The sequence below is a fragment of the Gorilla gorilla genome, chromosome 6 (assembly GCF_029281585.2).
Source record: "Gorilla gorilla gorilla isolate KB3781 chromosome 6, NHGRI_mGorGor1-v2.1_pri, whole genome shotgun sequence".
Taxonomy (NCBI): Eukaryota; Metazoa; Chordata; class Mammalia; order Primates; family Hominidae; genus Gorilla; species Gorilla gorilla.
The window spans coordinates 123,013,296-123,026,908 of NC_073230.2; positions in this window are offsets into that span (position 1 = coordinate 123,013,296).

The following is a 13,613-nucleotide window of genomic DNA, read 5'->3' on the forward strand; positions in this document are numbered from 1 at the left end:
TACCTTCCAGTGTTAGGAGAGCAGAGAGACAGTATGCATCCCTGCAGTGGAAGCAAATGTCATTGAAATGTGGAAGCCTAGAGTTATTATTTGGGAACCCTTATATGTGGGTCCTAGATATGATTATTCTAGCTTCTGCTGATTATAATTGTCCTATCATTTCACTGGTTTTGTTACTTCCCCAACAGCTGGTTGTAAATTTTATACATAGATAAATTAAGTAGCCCTAATATGTCAATTTTAGATATGATTCGTGCACATATGGCTCTGATTCCTCCACCTGTCTGGCTATAGTTTTACATACATGCAAATTACATTATCATCATGTGTTGAACCTGATTGCAATATAGTCCCCTTCACAGGACACAGGATTTGAACTGATAAAGGGATGAGGCCAGAATTGGACATCAGAGTCATAAACACACTACTGGAAGTCAACAACAGCAAAACAAAATTTGAAAATGAATGCACCTCAGATAAAATTAATATCTTGGAAAAATTGGATAAAGACTCTAAAATAGGTATGCTTTGGATTGCTCATAGACACAAATCAAGGCAAACTATACATTAAAAGAACAACAAGTATAAAATAGAATCAGGCACAAATTTTTAAAAATAAGAGGTAGGTGTAAAAAAGAACTATGAGAAAAACTTGAAATAAAAAACACAGTCATTGAAATATAGAGATCTAATTTTTGAGACAAACTCTAGACCAAAACAGATCATAATAATAACATAAATTAATGAATTGAAGATACTGCTGAGAAACTAATGTAAAATATAGCCTAGAGATATAGAAAGAGAGAAAATATGAAGGAACAATTAAGAAAGACGGGCGATAGACCAACGATCTCCATCACACATCGCATAAGAATTTTGGAAGTAGAGCAGTGAAGGACACGACAAGGAAGTGTTATTTGAAGATATAATAACAGAACTTCCTAGAAATAAAAACACAAGTTCGCCTATCTAAAATAAATATAAAATTCTAAAGGGTACAAAAATAAAAATGATATTAACTCCTAAGGAAGAATAGACTGACAGCAACATTTTTTCATCACTAAAAATAGATACTAGAATAATGCATCATTATAAAAATAATAAAATAACAAGAATGTTTCAATAACACATATGCATCTAACATATAGCTTCAAAAGTATGCATAACAAATAACAGACCTGAATGGGGAGGGGATAAACAATCAATAGCTATTATAGTAGAAGTTTTTTTATAGCCTTCTCAAATCAGCTAAATCAAACAAACAAAAAATAAGCAAAGATACAGAAGATCTGAAGAATACAGTTAACAAGTTAAAACTAGAAGACAAATGACTCCATAACCAAAACTATTTTCAATCACACATGAAATGTTGAAAAAATTATCCTTTTGCTAGTTCGTAAGAGAAGCATAAATAAATATCAGGTAAATTATGTTCCACAGTAATACAATTATCAGTAACAAAAGTTTTTGAAATTCTACCTATCTGGAAACAAAATAACATATCCTAAACTGCTTTTTTAAAAAAGCAAAATTAAAATGTTCTTAGCATTAAACTAAACTAAAAATGTTACCTTTCCAAATATTTGTAGGAACCACTAAACTATCCTCAGAGGTAAATCATAACAATAATAAGAATGAGGAGAAACACATTGTAGTTATGAAAGGATTAATATATCAAGAAGATAAAACAAATCATGAATGGTTTTCACTTAATTGCATACTTTTAAAGGATATGAAGCAATAATAACAGAGTTACAAATGAAGTGGACAAATTTATAATTATTTCAGGAAATTCAGCACACCTCTATCAGAAACTGATATATAATAATTGATTGATTAAACCGTAGTTCAATCATACATCTGCTTTCTTACAAATTTTTATGTAGCTCTAGGTTAATTTATATACAACAATGTATACAACATAGTTAAGTGAAAAGGCATATTTCAGTGTAAGTGTGTGTGTGTGCATGTGTGTGTGTGGTGTATAAACAAAAATCACTGGGGAAGCATATATGCTAAGATGTTAGAAATGGTAATTTCTTGCCTGGGCACAGTGGCTCACACCTGTAATCCCAGCAATTTAGGAGGCCAAGGCAGGAGGATCAGACCACTTGAACCCAGGAGTTCAAGGCCAATCAGGGCAACAATTATAAGTAAGACCCAGTCTCTACAAAAAATAAAAAATTTGCCAGGGATGGTGGTATATGTCTTTAGTCCCAGCTACCTGGGAGGTGAGGTGGAAGGATCCTCTGAGCCTGGGAGATCGAGGCCTCAGTGAGCTGTGATGGCACCACTGCACTCCAGCCTGGAGGACAGAGCAAGGCCCTATCAGAAAGAAAAGAAAAGAAGAGAAGAGAAGAGGAGAAAGAGAGGAAAAGAGAAAGAAAAAGTAATTTCTTGATAGTGGGATTTTGGTTAATGTATACTTCCTTCTTTATTTCTCTCTGTATTATATAATTTTTCCCATGAACATATATTAATTTTTATATTCAGGAAAAATAAACAATAACAGCACTGGCATTTTGGAAAACAAAATCAAGCCTATATGTTCCTTCAAGGTACAGAATTTCTTTATATAATATGCATTTAAAAATCCAAAGGAAACAATTAATTTTATTCTTTCTTTGCTCAATTTCTTTTTTGTTAGATTGAACTCCCGCTTTTGCCATCTTAGTCTCTCGTTCTACAAGGATCATGAATACATAAAAAGGAAGAATCATTTCCCAGCTGCCAGAGGTGGAACCCAAAGGAGCACTATTTTGTGTTTGTAGTAAAATATATTCAAGACAAAATATCATTTCAAACATTGCCAAGTGTACAGCTCTGTGCCATGAAGCACATGCACATGATTGTGCAATCATTACCACCATTCATCTCCAGAATGCCTTTATCTCACAGGAGTTCTCTTATGGTTAGACATGTGGAAATAAGCATTACTGTTCAACAAAACAATGAGAGGATATTTTTCTTAAATATTACCCAGGGACATAAACTGTCTGTTTAGGCCTGTGGCAGTAGTTATCTCCTCTGGTTTTATTACAATCCCTTTTTAGCTTCTCCATTGGTTTTACATATGTATTTTAATTTTTTTTTACTATTTATTTTGAAATAGATAGATAGTCACAGGAAGGTTCAAATATACAGAATGGTTCTTTGTAATTTTCATTGTTTCCCCCAATGATTACACCCTACATAACTATAGCACAACATTAAAACCAGGAAACTGACATTGGTATGATGTACAGTTCTGTAACATTTTATCACATATGTATTTCTGTATAGCCACCAGAGAAATAGAAAAAAAAACAAAAACAGAACTATTCCATCACAAGAAAGATCTCCTATGCTACTCCTTTATAGTCAGGGCTATTTCCCTTACTCCATGACCACTAATCTCTGGAAACCACCAATCTGTTCCCACCTCCATAATTTATGTTGAGATTGTTACCTAAATGGAATCATATACTATGTGACCTTTGAGATTGGCTTTTTTCACTCAGCATAATGTCCTTAATCCATGCAAGTTATTATATGTATCAATAGTCCATTGCATTTTTATTGGTGAGTAGTATTCCAATGTATATATGTACCACAGTTTGTTTAACCATTCACATATTGATGAATATTTTGGGTTTTTACAGTTTGAGGAGATTACAAATAAAGCTGCTATAAAAATTCCTTTACAGGTTTTTGTGTAGGCCTAAATTTTCATTTTTCTGGGATAAATGCCCAGGAGTGCAACTGCTCAGTTGTATAGAATCTGTTTAGTTTTAAAGTAAACTGCCACAATATTTTTCTGAGTGGCTGTACCATTTTATATTCTCACCAGCAACACATTAGACATCCAGTTGTTCCACATCCTTGCCAGCCTTTGATATTGCTGCTGTTTTTTATATTAGCAGTTCTAATGGATATGTAATAGCTACTGATGATAAATATTGCTTCATGTGCATATTTGCTATCTGTATATCCTCTTTGGTGAAACGTCTTCTCATGTCTTTTGACAATTTTCTAATTGACTATCATTTTTCTACTGTTCTGTTTTGAGAACCTTTATATGTTCTAGACAAAATTTCTTTTCAGATATGTGGTTTGCCAATATTTTATCCCAGTAGTTTGTCTTTTCATCCTTTTAACGGGGTCTTTCACAGATTAAAAGGTTTAATTTTGATAAAGTTCAATTTATAAATTTATTTTTAGTATAACAAGTTGTCATTTTCATTTATATGTGTGCTTCTGTCCAAATAGTAGGTCTCTTCCCTTCGCTGAATGTCTACTTTGTAAAATATATGGCAAAATTTAAACTCACTTTCAAAAGGACTAATCTAATTAGTAACTGGTTAACTTTAAGGATTTTCAAAATTACCTGTGTTAACATTTACACATCAGTAAATTAAACACTCATAAGTGTACTGCCTCCATGAAAGTGGGAAGTCTACAAAAATCAGAACCAGCAATCAAAAACTGAAAATAGAGTGACAGATTTATTTTAGAATAGACAATGTCAGAATACACAGCTAAAAAAATTGAAAACTTATTATTAATACAATTTCCTTATATGATATTTTAAATTGCAACATAAAATCAATTGGTTAAAATTTCTCTCAGTAAATCTTTCTTGTACCAATTGTATGCGAATCCCAAATGTCTCTAAATGAGAAGAATCATTTTTCATGGTGAACTTGCTTTTGTTTCTATCTTTATTTTAAAAATAAAAAATAATAATTACTATGTCCAATCATCTCTCTTGTTACATAATTTTCAAATTATATATTAGACTTAGATAGTGTATAGTTGGCAAAATAACAGTGACACCTATTCTGTTTAATGACTGTAAATGGCAAAGACAGCATATCTCTGATATACTTTTAACTGAACCTGCTCCACCAAATCTCCATACAGATAATGTTTCTTTTTTTTTCTTTTTTCTTTTCTTTTTTGAGAAAAGAGCACATAGTGTTGCCCAGGCTGGGGTCCAGTGGTGCAATCAGGGCTCACTGCAGCCTCGACCTCCTGGGCTCAAGTGATCCTCCCACCTCAGAATGCCGAGTAGCTGAGACCACAGGCAGGCACCACCATTGCCCGGCTAATTTTTAAATTTTTTGTAGAGACACAGGTCTCTCTATGTTCCCTAGGCTGGTCTTGAACTCCTGCAGATAAGCAATCCTCTCGCTTGGGCTTCCCAAAGTACTGGGATTACAGTCATGAGCCACTACACCCTGCCCAGATTATGTTTCTTACAAACATCTTAGACTTAATCTTATGGTTGATAACAAAGGTATATGTCTAACAATAAATGTAACTGATTATCCTACATTTTTACTTCAAGATTATCCCCTCCTGCCAGTGAGTTCTCCAAAAGGCACTGTAGAAGTGGCAAGATAAGGAAACTTAAGCATCCACTGCAAAGGAAACCTAAACATCCACATCTCTCTACGATGTTCTCAAGGAAGCACTCCCCAACATTCTGCCATAGAAGAGAAGAGGACTTCTGGTCCTGTTCTGGTCCTAATGAACAGGTGCTCATTAGATGTTTTCTCTTCCAGCTGTGTCAGCTGCTAATGGTAAAAGAATCCCTCCTTAGCACCAAATCACTGATGAACTTGATGACTGTAGAATTAAGGACTTCCCTCAGGTAGTCAGTATAAAGTTCAAGGTGGCTACTAAGCAAGGTAAGAATCTCATGCTCTACCCAAAGCCAATACTGAGGAGGCAATGAAAAAGCAAAATCACCTAGGAGAAGGCTGGCCCCAGACCGTCCTGTAGAGGGATCAAGAGTTAGCACTAGTTTATAAACCTTTAGAAAGAAATAACAAAGGGTTGACAAGAAGTCCAGGTTTGCCTGGGGGAGTGGAGGCAGGAACAGCAATCTTCCATGAAATAAGTGTTCCAGCTCCAGTTTAGGCAATACATTTCCAGAAATAATCTGCTCAATATGTAATCAAGAAAAGTTCTGAGGACACTTACTTTGAAATGCAAGAAATTTGGGAAAGAGTTTAGGTAGGCAGCCATCTCTGGACTCTGTTTCCCGACTACTTTTAATGAAAAGGCTCCAAGAAATATCACTTCATAACAAAAATCCATACCCAAATTCTTCCTTCGGGAAGAATCTTGGATTAGGGGACCTTTAAGCTCTTATCTAACCCAAAGATTATGATTCTAAGCTATTAAATATTGACAGACAAATAATGTGGACTCAATAAATATTTGCTGAAATGAATCAAACTGAATTGAATTCAGGAAGTAAAAGGGTTTATGTTTTATGACTATAGTTTATCTAATTCTCACAGTCAAACAGCTGTATGAACTTCCTTTCCTTTGAAAGTCTTACATATGCTCACCACATTTCCCTGCTAAAATCTGCAAGGTAGAGCTCATCTTACTAATCACATTTTAGAGGTCAAATTGCCTTCAGTGTTTCATTTTTGCGTGTCCTTTTCCCAATAGCATTATGTCCCAACATAGAGTTTTCATATGCTTTATCTAAAAATAAATTACCTGAACTTGATTGCATATAGGATCATGGACTAATGAACATGGATTTTTGCTTAACAGATACCCGATTTTTTCTAGCAAGGGTACTTTATGATTTGTGATCCTTAATGACCTAGTTATTTGAAAAAACCATAGAGGGTATCAATGAGTTTTCTTCAATTGGTTAAAATATCATACATTTCTTTCACTAGTTCAGACATCTTTGTCTTTGATCCTGATTCACAGAATTTAGTGAGGAGGTGGAAAAGAGAATTGTTACAGAAGATGAATCAACAACATGATGGACAAAGGATCATAGAAGTAATAAAAAGAATTTTTTTAACTTCAAAAAAAAAGTCAGAAAATGTAAGACTCTTTGGATACGGAAATGAAATCGCGCTTTAGCAGAAATTTGTCTAATGCACATCATATATTCTTATGACAGGAACTATATTTATGATCATAAAAGCACTAATAATATTCTGTATAATAGTCTTGAAGTAAACTCAACAATGTACTTGCCATTCATAGTTACTCTATGAATATTATCAAAATAACTAAATAATATGCTCACATTATATATTCCTGTTATGGAAATTATTTTATATGCCTATTTAACTTTACTAGTTTGTTTAAATCAAAGGCAATCTTGCTATTAAAATTGATTATATAATCAATATGATGAGGATCCATAAATGGCTTTCTATGGCTTTCCATGACTTAAACTTTTCAAAAAATTATCTAGGCATAAAATTATTTTTGTTTTTTTAATATATTATGAAGACAGAAGCATATTTATTAACAGATTAGGCAACCCATTGTCTTAGTATGTTTATTGTAATTTGAGTTTAAAAATTTATTGATTTGTTAATTTTTGCTAAACTAATTTAGAACTTGCTTTGACATTCTCCATTGAACTACTGTAACTGTGCTATAACCTAATTAGAAAAATCTCATGAGACAATGATTGTTTCTTATGTTTAAATATGAACTAGGAAAGTAGTCTTTCTCAGTTTATAGATTGTTTTTACTCATTTACCTAAGACAAGACTGATAGTTATCCTGTCAAGGTAATCAAAGCCTAAAATGTTTTTTTCTATATTATTTTTTTGATAGACATATATAGGAAGTTGACAAGTAAAAATGGATTATATAGCAAGCCCAAAACTTGGAATGCATTTTTTCAGAAACAATGTTGTAAATGGTATTCAAATACCCTGCTAGTTAATGAAATGTACTTATCATATGTAGAAACGCTATTTGCTTATATTACAGAATGTGCAATACCACTCTTTTCAGTAAATAAAATAAAAAGTAAAGACTGAAATGTAATTTTATCTTTAATGTTTGTACTACGCTTAAGATAAAACCAGTTTTACTAGAGGATATTGATTGGAGATAATTCTAAAAGAAACCTGAAATTCTACAACTTAAATATAACTTTTCTTATCATGGTTGCTTTCGCTATCTATTGCTGTGTAACAACTAACCTCAAATTTAGCAGCTTTAAATCAACAAATATTTATTAGTTCATAGTTTCAAGGGTCAGGTATCCAGGAATGGCTTACCTGAGTCGTTCTTGCCCAGATTCTCTCTTGAGGTTATTAAGCTGTTAGCCAGGGCTCCAGACGTCTCAAGAAGATTCAGCTGGGAAAGAAGGGTCTGCTTCCAAGTTCAGTCACATGGTTATTGGGAGATCTCAATTCTTCTCTGGCTATTGGCCAGATAGTATAATACTATACTTCCTTACCATAAAAGTCTCTCTAGAGGGCTGCTTAAAACACAGCAGCTTGGCAGATAAAGTGATAGAGAGATCCAGAGACCTAAATGAAAGCCACCATCTTTCATAACTTAAACTCAGAAGTGCCATACTGTCACCTAGGCCTTATATTATTAGCCACAATAACAGAGCCTGGAACTATTGTGTCTGGAATTGGTGGGTTCTTGGTCTCACTGACGTCAAGAATGAAGCCGCGGACCCTCGCGGTGAGTGTTACAGTTCTTAAAGGCGGCGTGTCCGGAGTTTGTTCCTTCTGATGTTCAGATGTGTTCGGAGTTTCTTCCTTCTGGTGGGTTCGTGGTCTCCCTGGCTCAGGAGTGAAGCTGCAGACCTTCGCAGTGAGCGTTACAGCTCTTAAGGCGGCGCGTCTGGAGTTGTTCGTTCTTCTCGGTGGGCTCGTGGTCTTGCTGGCTTCGGGAGTGAAGCTGCAGACCTTCACGGTGAGTGTTACAGCTCATAAAGGCAGTGTGGACCCAAAGAGTGAGCAGTAGCAAGATTTATTGCAAAGAGCAAAAGAACAAAGCTTCCACACCGTGGAAGGGGACCCCAGCGAGTTGCCACTGCTGGTTGGGGCAGCCTGCTTTTATTCTCTTATCTGGCCCCATCCACATCCTGCTGATTGGTAGAGCCCAGTGGTCTGTTTTGACAGGGCGCTGATTGGTGCGTTTACAATCCCTGAGCTAGACACAAAGGTTCTCCAGGTCCCCACCAGATTAGCTAGATACAGAGTGTGGACATAAAGGTTCTCTAAGGCCCCACCAGAGTAGCTAGATACAGAGTGTCGATTGGTGCATTCACAAACCCTGAGCTAGACACAGGGTACTGATTGGTGTGTTTACAAACCTTGAGCTAGATACAGAGTGCCGATTGGTGTATTTACAATCCCTGAGCTAGATATACAGGTTCTCCAAGGTCCCACCAGACTCAGGAGCCCAGCTGGCTTCTCCCAGTGGATCCCGCACCGGGGCTGTAGGTGGAGCTGCCTGCCAGTCCCGTGCCGTGCGCCCGCACTCCTCAGCCCTTGGGTGGTCGATAGGACTGGGCGCTGCGGAGCAGGGAGCGGCGCTCGTTGGGGAGGCTCTGGCCGCACAGGAGCCCACGGAGGGGGTGGGAGGCTCAGGCATGGCGGTCCCGAGCCCTGCCCGCCGGGAAGGCAGCTGAGGCCCGGCGAGAAATCAAGCGCAGCGCCGGTGGGCCGGCACTGCTGGGGGACCCAGTACACCCTCCACAGCCGCTGGCCTGAGTGCTAAGCCCCTCATTGCCCCGGGCCGGCAGGGCCGGCTGGCTGCTCCGAGTGCGGGGCCCGCCAAGCCCAGGCCCACCCGGAACTCCAGCTGGCCCGCAAGCGCCGCGCACAGCCCCGGTTCCCGCTCGCGCCTCTCCCTCCACACCTCCCTGCAAGCTGAGGGAGCCGGCTCCGGCCTTGGCCAGCCCAGAAAGGGGCTCCCACAGTGCAGCCGTGGGCTGAAGGGCTCCTCAAGTGCCCCCAAAGTGGGAGCCCAGGCAGAGGAGGCGCCGAGAGCGAGCGAAGGCTGTGAGGACTGCCAGCACGCTGTCACCTCTCACTATGTGGGAGAGGACTACACAAGGGTGTGAATATGGGGATAAATACAGACTATCTTGAAGGGTGATATCACAATGGCATATTTCTTTCTGGTCTTCTTTTGGTACGTTTTTATATGCTATTGTTCCACCAAATAATGTAACAAAAGCGTTTTGTCATTAAAACATCCCGTAAATATTATTTTAGTACCAAGCTTATATAGTGTTGACCTTTTATATTTCTCCCAAATATGTACTATTATAAATAATTCTATGATAAACAGCATTTGCATGAAGCTTTTCTGTTTCTATTTCAGATTATTTCTTTTGGATTGCAGTCTAGCTTTGGGACTAATTTTAACAGCCTTAACACAAGTTGAGAAACTGCCTTCTAATTGTATCAATTTAACTTCCAGAGGAGCGTAAGAGTGTTTCACTGCTTCCTTATCCAGGGACTTTCAAAGATTTAAAAGTTAATAACACTAGTTTTTTTGTTTGTTTGCTTTTTGCTTTTTTAAATGTTCATGTTGTTTTCATTTCTTAATTTCTTACATGAGTAGCTCCGCTCTTAAACACAGCAACTATGATGTGTGAGTGTGTGTATGTGTGTGTGTACTTGGAAGAGCGTGGAAGAGAAAAGATGATTATTGAGAAATACTGAGTTAAATGAAAAAGAATGAGAAAAAGAAGGAATTTTGAGGGAAAATAACAACTGAGAAAGTATTGCTAAGTCTATGTTTATATACTGAGGTGGGAGTGATGAAAAAGAAGAGGGGTAGAAGGAAACTGGTATGCACCTTGATGAAACAGAAAAAGGTGGTTAGGGCCAGGCGCGGTGGCTCATGCCTGTAATCCCAGCACTTTGGGAGGCTGAGGCAGGCTGATCACCTTAGGTCAGGAGTTTGAGACCAGCCTGGCCAGCATGGTGAAACTACATCTCTTCCAAAAATACAAAATTAGCTGGGCGTGGTGGTACGCCTGTAATCCCAGCTACTCGGGAGGCTGAGGCAGGAGAATCGCTTGAACCCGGGAGGCAGAGGTTACAGTGAGCAGAGGTCACACCATTGCACTCCAGCCTGGACTAGAGTGAGCCCCTATCTTGAAGAAAAAAAAAAAGAAAGAAAGAAAAGAAAGAAAAAGGTGGTTGGAGGAAGAAAGAGACTGGGGAGTCCAATTTCCTGTGATTGTCTCCCGGGAATATGATGGCCCAGGATAACTTGCTTACTGTACTTGAGAGTTAGAGAAATACCGAGAGGAAAACGTGTGAATTAACTGAGAATATTTATGTTCTTTTACTTTCATTCAGTTTTTGAATTTTCTTTCACTTTCTTTCAGTTCCTATTATAAAACTATTTTCCTGTGGTAAAATAATGACAAATTTAAAATAATCTTTTTATAAAAGTGCATCTGTGTAAGAGTAACATAAATTAAGGGATTAACGGAGTCCCTCTTCATAGTTGTTAAACCCACCATTGTATTTGATATTATCATATTTTTACCCCAACTTCATGCTTTTGTCAAAAGAGTATAAATTTTCTGAGGCAAGTATTTGGCGAAGTGTATATTTTAGTCAAAAGATACATTGTTAGATTTAATTTTTTAAGTGATTATCAGAAACAAAAAAATAGGACTGTGTTATTTTCTTACTGTAGCCTTAAGAAATGTTTTCTCTGGTCTTACAGTGTCCTGCGTAAACCTCTATGTTATAGTTTATTGAATTAATCTACTTATAATATCTTATTTCCTTCATTAGAATGTGAGGTTTGGGTATGGACCTAATCCTACATATCTTTAATTCCCTGAATACCTACCACAGTGCTTAATATACAAATATTTGTTGAGCCATTAAGTAATGCAGTTGGGAATTTGAATGCCAGATTTATTATACCTTTATAGCTATCTGCTAAGTTATTTAATATGAAAATCATCAGTTATAACTATTTTAGCCAGATGTTTGGATAGCAAAGCAGATATATGGATTTGCTAAAAATGATACACAGTAAAAAAATATATCTGACAATGTTCTGACAGTATATTTTACATATAAAATATATTTGTCTGGGGCATGATTTTCATTCATTCATTCATTCATTCATGCCAAAAAAGACTATTAAATATCTCATATTTGCTAGACATCTTTGTTGCACCAGACTGAAAATTTAAGATTTGACTCCATTGACTGCAGGGAACCTTTGCCTGATTCTAAGGGACATGTGTTTTAGATGCGTCTTAGAAAGCAATGAGGAGGATGAACTGGAACAAAGAGAGACTGGAAGTAGGGAAGGTGATTAGACAGCAATCAAGAGTGACCACATAAAAAATTATAAAGACTTGAGGTAAGGTAGTAACCATAAGGACAGATGGAAGAGGACAATGGAAAAAATAATAGGTAACAATGAACAAGGACTAATGCTGCTTGAATTTGAGAAGATGGAGGACTTGGCACATATGACTTGGATTGCTTCAGCTTTAGGGACTGGGTGAATTAAGGTACCATTAACTATTAACCAGGTGGCATAAAAAGCAGCTGGCCAAGGAGAAAAGAGAGCAAATTGGTACCATTGCACAATCCAGATGGAACTATCAATAAGCAATTGAATACATTGATCTGGAGCTCATGAGAGAAATATCTGTGGAAAAATTTGAGTTGTTATTGTGAGGGTGGTGACAAAGATCAGGGCAGAGAGAAGAAAAAGGAGGAGGAGGAAAATAGAGAGAGGGAAATACAGAAGGAGAATGAGAAGGAGAAGAAGGGGAAGGAAAACAGGATAAATGACTGAATCTTTTTATGATTTGTTACAATTATAACTTCTGTGTGTTCTGTGGGTAAACTACTATGATTATAGGAGCCATATGGTTATTAAAACAAAATAAAAATCTGCACTGATGCAAATCTTGATATAGTCCTTTTTTTGCTCATAGCTTTTAAAAAATCAAAGTTATATTTTGCCTCATAGCCTCATGTTAGCCTTAATTTCTTAAAACTGTAGTGAAGGTAAGCTGCTGATGAGATTATGGGTTTCTCCTACGAGTCCCTGAAGAAAATTAACCCTGAAAAACATCATAAACTGTGGTTTGTTTTAGCACCTCTTGCCATCAGCTTTTCTATGATGAACACTTGCAATGAACCTCTTTACACTATCGAAGAAACCTTGTAAAGTCTAATTGGCTTTCAAGAGAAACGAGTCATCAGAATTTTTTTCTCCTGTGTATTACAGTGGACATGACATGACAGTTAACATCTTCAATACTGTAATAAAATCCAAGGCTATTGCCATCACTGAGCCACATCAGTTTTGATGGATGTGAAGAAACTGTAAAGACATAGAGGTGTATGGCAAAAAAAAAAAAAAAAGGAAAAAAACATTTTCTGGAGTAACAGGAACCTGATTATATGTTTAGAAACACAAAATAGCTCAAAATCTATTGGAGTTTTACCAACTAACTAGCTGTGTGGGCTTCCTCCATGCCTGGGCTTTGCTTAATGATATTTAAAATGAGGAGATTGGACTAGAATATCTTGACATTTCCTTCAGTTATAAAATTTCATAGTAATTCAGAAACATACCATGTCTAAGATTAATTTCATGTTAGAAACATTAACAGACAAAGAGCTCTTGCATCAGGAAATTCCACATATTTGAATCAATGTGTAAGAAGAAATTTAACTTTGCTTTCTCTTATATAGACTATGTCTCAGAAAAATGTAAGATCTATTAAATTGAACCATATTAAATTGTCATTTGTGTGGTTCAAAGTTGGTCAAATAGAGACAAATTTATATGATTCAAGTTAACATCACTATTTTTAGTTGATG